This window comes from Entelurus aequoreus, linkage group LG08 (assembly GCF_033978785.1).
Source record: "Entelurus aequoreus isolate RoL-2023_Sb linkage group LG08, RoL_Eaeq_v1.1, whole genome shotgun sequence".
Taxonomy (NCBI): domain Eukaryota; kingdom Metazoa; phylum Chordata; class Actinopteri; order Syngnathiformes; family Syngnathidae; genus Entelurus; species Entelurus aequoreus.
In genome coordinates this window covers 45,262,141-45,275,823 of record NC_084738.1, presented here as the reverse complement: position 1 = coordinate 45,275,823, position 13,683 = coordinate 45,262,141, and the positions used below count along the sequence as shown (strand labels likewise).

At 42.1% G+C, this 13,683-nt stretch overlaps 1 protein-coding gene across 1 annotated transcript in view; it reads right to left on the bottom strand.

Annotated features, from left to right (window-relative positions):
• The window catches only part of atxn1a (ataxin 1a), a 189,793-nt gene that overhangs the window by 90,223 nt on the left and 85,887 nt on the right, over nucleotides 1–13,683 (bottom strand). Inside the window, exon 4 of the mRNA XM_062056594.1 lies at nucleotides 1,088–1,274. The gene's annotated coding sequence lies outside the window, so the exon portion shown is untranslated. The remainder of the gene's footprint in view (nucleotides 1–1,087; nucleotides 1,275–13,683) is intronic.

The window sequence follows — 13,683 nt, the reverse complement described above, 5'->3', positions numbered from 1 at the left end:
TGCGCCCAACGTTTCCACTACAGAGGGGCCCGGAGCTCACTCAAATATTAACACTGAATTAGTAATCTTACTCTAGATTTTAATCATATTTAATAATTATATCTAACCAGCAATCGGAGGGTTGCTGGTTACTGGGGTTCAATCCCCACCTTCTACCATCCTAGTCATGTCCGTTGTGTCCTTGGGCAAGACACTTCACCCTTGCTCCTGATGGCTGCTGGTTAGCGCCTTGCATGGCAGCTCCCGCCATCAGTGTGTGAATGGGTGAATGTGGAAATACTGTCAAAGCGCTTTGAGTACCTTGAAGGTAGAAAAGCGCTATACAAGTATAACCCATTTATCATTATTATTATTTACTTACAGTTTAACAGTAGAAACCCTGTTTAAATGATAAGAAACAATCTGTTAATCACTAGAGGTCCACCAACTCTCCTTACAACTACAGGGAGCTTTTCTAAACTGTAACCTGTTTTGAAAAAGTTTCATTTTAATTATTATACAAAATAATACATTGCGAAAATCAGTTTGAATCGAGAATCGATTCTGAATCGTACCGTGACCCCAGGAATTGGATCGAAACGTTATGTGCCCAAGGATTCACACCCCTATTAATCACAAAGAGTATTATCAAAGGCTTAGCTCAGGCTGATTACAAAAATAAATACTATTCAAATATACTGCAATAAAAAGGACTGTAAAATACTTTCACACACAATTACGCAGTGCTAAAATAAAGAAATTCTAACTAAAATAAAAATAAATAATACTATTTATGTTTCTTAAATAAACTGTCAATAAATTAAAGTGCAAATGAAAGCACAGCTTCACCACTTTAGTCATTTCTTTTTGCACTTATCTATGACTGTAGCTTCAGACTTCTGTTTGTTTGACTTTATCATTACTGCCACAAGTGGTGGCTAATTGTATTACAAATAAGTACCGCTGAGGCCCATACAGACCACAGCTGAAAAACAGATATTTTTTGGCGGCCGTTAAAGTAGGGGATAGCGGCTTAAATCAGTTAAGAAACACTGACTTAAAGGTAAAAACTTCTTCCTCTTCAAGAAAGATTTGAATGGTGATGTACCTGAGCAGAGGAGGTAGAACTAAAGGGGCAGAGGCGGCAGAGCCTGTTATTCGGTCCAGAGATGACACTCGAACGGCGCCGCAGTCCTCGCCGCCAGATGTTGATGGTGTCACCGACAGAGGGGAATTTCCTGAGGTTGTGCGCCGCGTGTCCACGTCTGTCCACCTACAGGAGCTCTCAACATTCCCTGTGGACAGAGCAGGACAGAATAAAATAAATAATGAATAAGAACAGGCATCTAATTTGTTTTCATTTTCGATTATAATGAGAAACATTGGAACAAATGACCTTAATTCCTTTTCTAAAGATTTTCAATTGATCATCTGATGTACATTATTTTTATTACACATACCGTATAGGGGTGCTGAAAAAAATGTACTCACATCTACAATAAATCAGTAAATCACTGTTATTTATTTAGATTCTAAATCGATTCATAATTTTCAAAAATTGATTGGCAACACTAAATTGGCACTAGTGTGTGAATGTGAGTGTGAATGTTGTCTGTCTATCTGTGTTGGCCCTGTGATGAGGTGGGGACTTGTCCAGGGTGTACCCCGCCTTCCGCCCGAATGCAGCTGAGATAGGCTCCGGCACCCCCCGCGACCCCAAAAGGGACAAGCGGTAGCAAATGGATGGATGGATTTAAAATGTTTTGTTTTTTGTTTAAATATATTTTTAAAATTACAATTATTATAAAGTAAATATTTTTTTTCCCAAGAATGAGGTCCTGAGCTCTGAGGCAGAGAGCTAAACTGCTACTTGTCAAACCTACCATACTCAAGTTAAGCAAATGCATGGCAACGTGTGCAAAAACACCCACTCTCAAAAGGTATAACAATTCAAGGTGTGCCCAGTTATTGGCAAGCTTGCCAACCTGTAAGAACCTCGCTCAAGGGCTGGACAATTATCCATCCATCCATCCATCCATCCATCCATCCATCCATCCATCTTCTTTCACTTATCCGAAGTCGGGTCGTGGTGGCGGCAGCCTTAGCAGAGAAGCCTAGACTTCCCTCTCCCCAGCTACTTCGTCCAGCTCTTTGCAGGGGATCCCGAGGCGTTCCCAAGCCAGAATCAGAATCAGAATCAGAAATACTTTAATAATCCCCGGGGGGAAATTAAGATTTTCAGCACAATCCCATTCAAGAGCAGACAAACATTACAGGGAGACAGAACAGGATTGCTGACGGGTCTGCCAACTTCCAGCGCCCCTTACAAAAAAGGTGAGAAACAGAAAAACGCTAGGACGGGGGGTTAGAAGAAAAAAAAAATTCAGTTTAAGACTGAGCTCCCGGAGAGGGGGTCCAGACTGAGGCCACGGGGGAAAAACTCATAGCCATAGCACACATAAGCATGTGTGTAAGAGGGAAACATCAAACATCAAAGAACACAAAGGACAATAAAGACATTAAAAGAGCAGAGCTGATGCAACCAGCCATTTCTACATATGCACTGTGGTGGCCTTTGCGGTGTTCCACGCCATCGTCTGCTGGGGTGAGGGGAGCATGGCCAGAGACAGGAGCAGACCCAACAAAGCAACCAAGAGAGCCGACTCCACCCTCAACCGCCCACCAACTCTCGGCCAGTGTCCAGTCCGCATGGATGAGCGAGGATGCGTCTAAGGAGACCGAGGTGTCCGTCACACGCTCATTCAGCCAAGACACTGTGAAGCTTGTCTGTCCCGGCACTCAGTGCCAGCTCCGCAGTCCTGTCTCTTCATCCACATCTCCTCCAGTCTCTCCAAACGGACTCTGGTGTGGCAGAGACCCAACAGCTGGTCTCCATGGCCAAAAGGCTCCCGGGAGGCAGATCCAGAAGTTCACAAAAAAGCACCGCAGAAGTCACGAAAGTGCCAACCCTTGTCGCACAGTCCCAAAGGGTCCCGAACCAAAAGGCAAAACAAAAAACAAAAACACATGAAAACAAGAGGGAAACATCAGGAACACAAAAGGATGACACAAGAGCACCGAGCTCCTGCCACCAGCAGCCACTAAGACTAAGTCTCTCCAACGTGTCCTGGGTCTTCCTTGTGGTTTCCTACCGGTTATGCCCTAAACACCTCTACAGGGAGGCGTTCAGGGGGCATTCTAATTAGATGCCTAAACCACCTCATCTGGCTCCTCTCGATGTGGAGGAGCAGCGGCTTTACTCTGAGCACCTTCCGAATGACAGAGCTTCTCACCCTCTCTCTAAGGGAGCGTCCTGCCACCCAACGGAGGAAACTCATATTGGCCGCTTGTACCCCTGATTCTGTCCTTTCGGTCATAGCCTAAAACTCATGACCATAGGTGAGGATAGGGACGTAGATCGACCGGTAAATTGAGAGCTTTTCCTTCCGGTTTAGCTCCTTCTTCACTACGACAGACCGATACAGGGTCCGCAACACTGGAGGCGCTGCCCCGATCCGCCTGTCGATCACACGATCCGCTCTTCCCTCACTTGTGAAGAAGACCCCAAAGTACTTGAACTCCTCCACTTGGGGCAGGATCTCCTCCCCAACCCAGAGATGGCACTCCAACCTTTTCCGGGCGAGAACCATAGACTCAGACTTGGTAGTGCTGATTTTCATCCCAGTCGCTTCACACTCAGCTGCGAACCGATCCAGTGAGAGCTGAAGATCCTGGTCAGATAAAGCCAACAGGACCAAATCATCTGCAAAAAGCAGAGACCTAATTCAGCAGCCAACAAACTGGATCCTCTCAATGCCCTGACTACGCCTAGAAATTCTGTCCATAAAAGTTGTAAAGAGAATCAGTGACAAAGGGCAGCCCTGGAGGAGTCCAACCCTCACTGCATACGGGACCGACTTACTTAATGCGGATTAAACTCTGACACTGATCATACAGGGAAGGTACCGCTACAATCAGGCGGTCCGATACCCCACACTCTCTGAGCACTGTCCACAGGACTTCTCGAGGGCCACGTTCAAATGCCTTCTCTAAGTCCACAAAACACATGTAGACTGGTTGGGCAAACTACCATGTACCATCAAGGACCCTGCCGAGAGTATAGAGTTGGTCCGCAGTTCAACGACCAGGACAAAGCACACGGCTCCTCCTGAATCTGAGGTTCGACTATCCGACGTAGCCTCCTCTCCAGTACACCTAAATAGACCTTACCGGGTAGGCTAAGGAGTTTGATCCCACAATAGTTGGAACACACCCTCCGGTTTCCCTTTTTAAATAGAGGAACCACCACCCCAGTCTGCCAATCCAGAGGCACCGCATCGATGTCCACACAATGCTGCAGAGTTTTGTCAACCACGACAGCCCCACAGCATCCAATGCCTTAAGGAACTCCGGATGGATCTCATCCTCGGTGCCTTACCACCGAGGAGCTTTGTAGGAACCTAATAGAGAATCATACTTAAATCCATGCTTATTGTATTATGTTGAGTGATTGATGTGTATGTCAGTGTGCACCCTTTGCAGATGGTGAAAAGTTCCCACGCAGGCCTCTAAGGGACAGGAGCGCACTTACCCTATCTCTAAGGGAGAGTTCCGCCACCCAACGGAGGAAACTCATCTTGGCCGCTTGTACCCCTGATCTTGTCCTTTAGGTCATAGCCTAAAACTCATGACCATAGGTGAGAATAGGGAAGTAGATCGACCGGTAAATTTGAGAGCTGCGCATGGGCAGTCGGGCAAGAGCATACTGTCTTTGACATCACCTGTCTGTAGACCTCAGCTTTCTATAAGTGCCTATCTCAGCTGCATTCGGGCGGAAGGTGGGGTACACCCTGGACAAGTCGCCACCTCATCACAGGGCCAACACAGATAGACAGACAACATTCACACTCACATTCACACACTAGGGCCAATTTAGTGTTGCCAATCAACTCATTGGTGTTAATTTTCAATCTATCAAGATAAAAAATTATATTAAAAAAAGAAAACAGTATGTTATTTATTTAGTTTGATTATTTTCCTTGACTGATGTACTAACTGGGGATACCCAGGTGCATGTCTTTGGAGATGGGAGGAAGCCGGAGTACCCGGAGGGAACCCACGCAGTCACGGGGAGAACATGCAAACTCCACACAGAAAGATCCAGAGCCCAGGATCGAATCAAGGACCAGTGTTTCCCACACATTCATTTATTTGTGGCGGCCCGCCACGAAAGAATTACGTCCGCCACAAATAAAAAAATTAAAAAAATTAAAAATAAATATTTTTTTCATTTATTTTTTTGTCCTGTCCAGCTTCTCAGGCAAATCATATAGTTGATGTAGATGCCCATATAGGCTGTTCAGATTTAATTTACAAAAGTGTAGGATACTTCTCTTGTTGCCTTATTTGTATTTGACCACTACTGTTTTCTGTTTATTTGTTACTGACTGTGGCAAGAAACCTCTGCCTCTGTTTCACTTTATGTTGCTGGTAAATAATATGGTTGTAGTAGTACGCTAAAGTTAAATTATTTAGTATGCACTTTATATTTTCTAAGATATATTTTTTGTAAGAACCACAATTAATAAATATATTTCAGTGAATAACTTATTGTTCAAATCTGTATATAAATATGTACATAAAGTGTTGTAATTATATTGTAAAATGGATGGATGGATGGACAGACGTTTAAAACAAAACTGTTATTATTAATTAGTAAGTATACATTTTTTGAGCTTTTTTAGAGAAAATCATATCATTGTAGTAAATTATGCAAATTACTCGATGATGTCTAGGTGACCAGGCCCATGGCCACGCCCATAGCCACGCCCCCACCGCCACAGGTATCTTGGCAGTTTATGGGAAACACTGAGGACCTTCATATATTTGTGTTTAAATGTATGGATAAGGTTTATTTAGCCTTTTTATTAGACTATTTAATTACAACTTACAAAATGAATAATCATGATTAATTGATGATTGATTGAAGTGATTTAAATATTGACAAAAATAATTGTGATTATTATTTTGGCCATAATCATACCTCGCTCAATTTGTTATGAATTGGTGCAACCATCAATACAATTACTGTACGTCCCACTGCAAACTGGACACACATCGTGACTCCCAGGCAACCACTTCCATATGTGCACAGCGAGCTGTGTGTTTGTGAGAGAGGTCGCTTTGTGGTGCCACTGACACAAGACCGGCTCTTTACACCCTCACACTGCCAGACTTGTGACTGTCACGCAATTTGCTTGTTTGGGTTGTTTTTTAAACTAAACACGGATACGAAATACACACACACTGGGGTGAAAGTATATTTTGTACATGTGGCCTTCTAATCCGCTTTTATGCCTGAATTAAAATCACCCTATTGACCGGAAGGGGTTGCAATCAATATGGACTCTTCACCTGCTTTCACTTTGTCAATCTGATTAATGGAAGAGGCTGCTGGGTCAATTGCAAGCATACAAACACACACACACAAGTTTTTCCTCTGACTCAGCAGCCCTGGATTGTATATATATGTGTGGGTGTGAGTCCTGTCTCGCTAATGCTCCTGTTAGCAAGGACGACACCCGCATGACACCATGCTGCCTCTGTTTTCCTAGCGATTCTCTTGCTGCTGTGTCTGCACACTTGTTTGTCTTTGCGGTCGCACCAAAACATGTGACTTCATCGAGCATTTCAAAGAATTCACACCACGGGCTGGAATCGGTGCATAAAGCCTCGAGGAAAGCAACATGACATTGCGATTATTTGTGTTTTTGTCTGAATATAATAAACTTCTTTACCCGAATGAGTTCGCTCCACACAAACCTGCAAAAAAGACACCAGGAAAAACACAATCCAGTCATTTTTTTGTTGCGAATTAGCAACAATAAAATACTATGTTTAAAATAACCCTGTGTAATTATGAAGCTCCCCTATTATGCAAAAGTGTAACAAGCTGTAAGTTCAAAGGTCAAAGCTGTCACTCATGCGTACGTGCACAAACATAGGCAAGAGTGCAGCATAGCCTGTGCAGATAAGGTTAAAAATAAAACACACACCTGTGCAAAGGTGTGTTGAAGGGCGCAGAGGAAACATCAGCAGTGCATTTTTACTCCATTAATAATCAAAGCCTGCCTTGTTTACTGCTGGCTTTCTTTGGCGCTCTACTTGTTTATTTCACGCGCTTCCCTTCCTGCTCCAATAGAGGTGGTCTCCATGGCAACACGTCACAACACTGCACCGTGACATGTGACAGGGAAGCAATCACGGGTATTCTTGTGACGCTTGTGATTTATTGCAATGAGCCAAACTTCTCTATTACTCTGCAACTATGAGCTTTGATGGTGGCGGGCGGGGAGTGGGGGGAGGGGTCTGGAGGTTGGGAACACAGGGATGTATACAGAATCTTCAAAGCAACACACACACACACACACGTCCGCACACACATCCACAAACAAAAGACATACAGGCATCCCACGCATGCATACTAATAATCCACTGCTTTTGATCTACCAAGTCTCTATGGTCCTCTCTTACACACACACTGTGCTACATCATCTATTCTCTTAAAACAAACAAATTCCCACGCCCTCCATTGTGAGAAGCACACGAAAGTGAGTCCAACTGTTACATTTCTGCGAGCCTTTTATAATCTTCACAAGGGACAATGCTATAGATAGTAGACTTGGATATACCGTACTTTTCAGCGCACTTAAAATCCTTTAATTTTTTCAAAAATCGACAGTGCGCCTTATAACCCAATGCGCCTAATGTACGTAATAATTCTGGTTGTGCTTACCGACCTCAAAGCAATTTTATTCAGTACATAGAGTAATGATAAGTGTGACCACTAGATGGCGTCATACACAAGAGATACGTGTGGACTGCAAGGTGACGCCTGTACAAAAGATGACGCTGGCAAGTACCAGTAAGCATGCAACACCAAAACTTTGATGTTTCATTGACAATATAGAACATCAAGGCACTCAAAAATCTGTCAAAATGTTTTAGTACGACTTTGGTAAGCTACAAAGCCGTACCGCTTGATGGAACGCGGAGCATTACGGCTACCGTAGTCAGACGTACTGTGCTTCAACATACGGGTACTGTGTATAAGCTGTAAAATGGCACCTATTGGAGACATTATCTGGGGATTTGTTTTGCGATATAATGCAAAACCAACTTTTCTTACCTATTGGTACCTTCTGATATGTATTTGTGATCTGCATAAATACCGAGAATTTCCGTGCGTCCGCCATTGTAGTCCGCACCGACGCCGTAGTCCGTAAGCGCCTTTGTGGGGCATTAATCCTCCACTGTTGCCATTTTTAATATAAATAGCGTACAGTTCTAACTTACATCTGTCAGTAAACTCGCTTTGGAAGCGCCAAAAACTAGTGGTTCAACAAAGATGACGGGGAGAAGATGCTGTTGAAGTTTAATCACGTAAATAAGACCACCAGCAAAACGTTGCATCCTGAAGAGACGGTCAGAAAGCGGCTTGAAGATGGTTTGCAAAACATGAATAGACCTGCTCATCGGCAATGCGCCTTATAATCCAGTGCGGTAATACGGTATTATAAAGTACACAGTATACAGCTAAATATAGCAGTGTAGATTTACTGTCAATACACAGCCACTATTCTCCTAGTAGTTAGCAACAACAGTGAACATTGTGGTTTGAATATTTAGTATGAGCACCATTGTTATCTAGCACTGCCTTTATACTCTTGGAAATAAAAGAATTGCACAGGTTGTAACTAGAATGCTCTTTTAATACTCCATGATGACATAGCTGGTGGAGCTGGAGAGTGCTAGACACATGTGGGACTTCCTGAGGTCTGGAGGATAACTACTTGTTATTCCTTCAAGGTCCTTGATCAAGACACAATTACTTTGCTATCAGGGTTGGGCAATTATATGATTTTGATTGATGATCATGATAAATATCAGCTCTATGACATTAATCAGCTGTCAGCATATTAACTCGATCAAACATGGCGGAAATGTTTGTGACGACAGCCTATCATAGCCAAACTTTTCCTATTCAAATAATTTGCTACAGAAGAAAGGTATTTACAACACAACAAATGTGTTTATTCGTTTGGAAAAAGTAACACCCCAGTGTAGTCTGTACAGCTTGCTACTGTTGCCAGTACATATAGAATCAGCATTTCAGCTGCTACAACCGGTACCAATATTTTAACTTGAAATTGGCTGCATTGTTATTAAAGATGAGTCACATTCGCAAGAAGCAATGATGTTAACAACATATCCATCCATCCATTTTCAACCGCTTGTCCCTCTCTGGGTCGCGGGGGTGCTGGAGCCTATCCCAGCTGCTTTTGGGCGGAAGGCGGGGTACACCCTGGACAAGTCGCAACCTCATCGCAGGTGAACAACATATGTAGTATCATAATTAGAAAATGTTAATTAATTTTAAAATGTCAACCCCAGAGGACAAGGACGAGCTTAACATGCTACATAACACACTAGGATTGTGCGATTATATGTTCGTGATCGATGATCTTAATGAATTTCAGTTCGAACACAGTGATCAGCTGTGAGCATATATTAGCTCGATCAAACATGGCGGAAATGTCCGTGACAACAGCCAATCAGAGTTGACCTTTTACCGCTCCTCTTTCGTTACAAGGTACGCAGAGGTAAACAGAATCTTAGATGAACGCTAAATGTCAACCATTGCCTGGGAATTATCTAAGGCAATATGATATAAGCGTCAACTCGGGTTGTAACGATTAATCGATACATCGATAGATTGATTTATATTCCTACATTTCAAGTATATCGGTCTGTTCTCTGCAAGTTTGCCTTTCGGAAGATAATTATCAATCCAAGATGTTTTAAAACAGAATCGCGACAGGGTTTAGAAGTATTATAATGTATTTTAGCGTCAAGAAGAAGACACACAAAGTCGACGCTCTTTTTAGCTTTTCCTGCCAATCCTTGGCTAACAACGAGCCCAATTCCAGCAAGTATTTCCTCCACGCACACACGTCTGTGTATTTCACTCCTAGACACACAACACTTTCTCAGTCTCCGTCAACACGGTGTGTTCACGACCATGGAAAAAATTAACATCAAAATCATTTACATAAACATTAACACCAGCAGGTAGTTACAGTATGAATGGGTATATAGTTTATTATTTGCGCACTATTGACTAGTGATGCACCAAAAATTTGGCCGCTGAAAGAGACATACCGTACTTTGATCACCAGAACAGCGCTGCCGAAACTTGATGTTGTGATGACGCAAGCAATACGCACGGGGTTGTCTGGAGCAGGGGCTGTGGATGTACTTTCATGTATCCGAGATATACACGCGGACAGCGATCTTCAAAATGTCAAGTGTGACATCAGGCTTTCTTGCTGTTCGTCACGGACATGGAGCGACAGAAGTCTCGAAACACCAGTACGGTCTACAATAACACCAGGAATAGATGCTAGATAAGTTGCTAGTCGTTTTTAATAGAGAAAGAATGACTAAAAGGAGTGGAGAAATCTCTTGAAACAAAACATTTTCAGCAAGTACACTGTACAATAAGCAACAACAATTGAAAAATAGAGCCATGTAAGAAAAAATATATGTTAATACTATAATTCATGACAGATTTGTTTAAAATGTATTCAAATATTTGTTTGCCTTTTTAAAAAAATATATGTATCATAGCAAATAATGTAATGATGTTAGACCTAGGCGATATATCGATTTTATCCATATATACAAGTTTTTTGTTGCAGACGATTGAAAAAATAAAACGTCTATTTTTTTTTCTCCTTTTGCTCAGGCATACTTTTTGCCCCCAAGAGCTTAAAGTTAAAGTTAACATACCACTGATTGTCTCACACACACACTAGGTGTGGCGAAATTATTCTCTGCATTTGACCCCATCACCCTTGATCACCCCCTGGGAGGTGAGGGGAGCAGTGGGCAGCAGCGAATTTACGGAACTTCCGTAGCCCTCTCCCGACCCCTTACTTCCTCAGCATAGATTCAAAACAAGGCTAATGCTAATGCTAACGAGACGTTTGTTTCAAAGAAAATGAAAGTGTTGTCAGTCCTTTGGTTATGCGGCAACAGGCGTGGAACAAATGACTGCACACTGCAAAGTGTTTAAAAAAGGCAGCAGCACAAAAAACAGCCGAGTGTGAGAAATACAACTACACTACGAGGCGAACAAGATCGCAACTCCTGCTAAAAAGCAACGTATCGGGGTGGAATCATGTACACAAGGTATGTTTGATGATCAGAGTTCTGTTGATGTGGTTGTATGTAAACATGTCCAGTGTTTCCCATAAACTGCCAAGATACCTGTGGCGGTGGGGGCGTGGCTATGGGCGTGGCTATGGGCGTGATCACCATGACATCATCGAGTAATTTGCATAATTTACTACAATGATATGATTTTCTCTAAAAAGGCTCAAAAAATGTATACTTACTAATTAATAATAACAGTTTTGTTTTAAACCTCCATCCATCCATCCATCCATCCATTTTACAATATAATTACAACACTTTATGTAGATGTAAGCACAAGTTAACACCTGCAGGGCATTACTGCCTGACGCACCTCCGACAGTGCCATGTGGTGCTGGCTGCAGGGTCGTCAGCCGGGAGCCACCCTTTACGGATGTTTCGCTCCTTTAATCCCGGAACATCTCTGGGTGGTGAAGCAGCGACAGGGACGTCTCCCTGCCACCCCCTGCAGCCAGCTGGAGGATCCATAATGTACCCACATTCTAACCCCGGTGTTATTGCTGTTGTGTATATGGAATGAGTCCCAAGGGACTATGCATGGCAGGAACGTCCATCTCCCTGAGTCAGGCGTGGGCCTGACCGCATACCATAACATGGCAGCAGGGAAGCCTCCCTACTGCCCCTTGTCTACACGCCTTGCTTTCCCCACGCCTTGTTGTTTCTTCTGAGCCACAACCAGAAGCTCCCCTGTTCTGCCTCCTCTGCCAGGGCTTTGAGGGCCTTCTTTAGATTGGAGCCTTTGATCCCGAGGGATTTTAGGAGTCGCTGGGTGGACGCTCCAGTGTAGCCTCGACAGCCAACTTCTACTGGACAGATTTGAACAATAAGTTATACACTGAAATATATTTATTTATTGTGGTTCTTACAAAAAATATATCTTATAAAATATAAAAGCTAAAATGTCTCTTAAAGCTCTGCCCCTTTAATTAGTGCATACTAAATAATTTAACTTTAGCCTACTACTACAACCATATTATTTACTAGCAACATAAAGTGAAACAGAGGCAGAGGTGTCCTGCCACAGTCAGTAACAAATAAACAGAAAACAGTAGTGGTCAAATACAAATAAGGCAACAAGAGAAGTATCCTACACTTCTCTTTTGTAAAGTAAATCTGAACAGCCTATATGGGCATCTACATCAACTATATGATTTGCCTGAGAAGCTGGACAGGACAAAAAAAACAAAAAAAACAAAAATTATTTGTGGCGGACGTAATTCTTTCGTGGCGGGCCGCCACAAATAAATGAATGTGTGGGAAACACTGATGTCAGCGTCAAAGACAGAGCAAGTTCAGTGCAGGAAATATCCTTATACTAATGACAGCCATCCAATCTCTTTATTAACCAGAAGTAACACAATCCATTGAAAACATTTAACAGAGCTTCTGGAACTGCCGACAAGCCACTGCTAAATTAACACAGACAAGTGAGCTGCTCCGCTCTCTGGGCGCTGACATCACTATGCAACTGGCACTGCCTTTTAAAGGCACACTCACGCATACTCTACCGAAATATGATACATCTTTCAATTGCATAAGCCAGATATTAGATTTTTTTCAAAGTAACGCATGAATTAAAGTTAAAGTTAAAGTTAAAGTACCAATGATTGTCACACACCCTAGGTGTGGCGAAATTATTCTCTGCATTTGACCCATCACCCTTGATCACCCCATGGGAGGTGAGGGGAGCAGTGGCCAGCAGCTACTTTCCGTAGTAATTAATTCAATTAATGAAAGAGTAATTACTTTAGTAATTCAATTACTTTTTGGTAAAGTAACGAGAAATCATAATTAATTACTTTTAAAAGTAATTTTTCACCACCAATATGGGTGAATGGAAAACAAAGCCTGCGTTTATCCACCTGACTTACTGAAGCTATAGACTTCTCAATGTTTTACTTGTTATTTTTTACATACAATGTATAATATTAAATTTAATGTACAGATGTATTCTAATAGTTTTAACTATTTGCATGCAAAGTGCAATGTTACATTTTTGTTAACAGAATAATTTTATTTTAGACTGTTAATTTTGTTCTTTGAAAATTATTAGATAAAATGTACAATTTAAATCTGGTCTCAAAAAGACAACATTATTCATATTAAAATTTTGCTAAGAGTAATATGTATGCAGTGTCATTTCAATATACTAGTTGGAATGACTGCCAAATATTTGGTGCATCAGTAGTCAATAGTGCGCAAATAATATTTAGATTCTGGCGTATTTGCTTACATGTGAGTTGAAAAATAAAGGTAACGTTGATCCCCGCTGATATCCGTGCCTCCTCTACTTAAAAGCCATAATACAACATTCATACATTATATTACTTTAATTTATTTTTATGTAAAGAACCACTCATTTTGAAGTTGTGGGGACCATACCTATGGTTGACACTCTTGTTTTATTTTGTAGAAGTCGCGACTTCC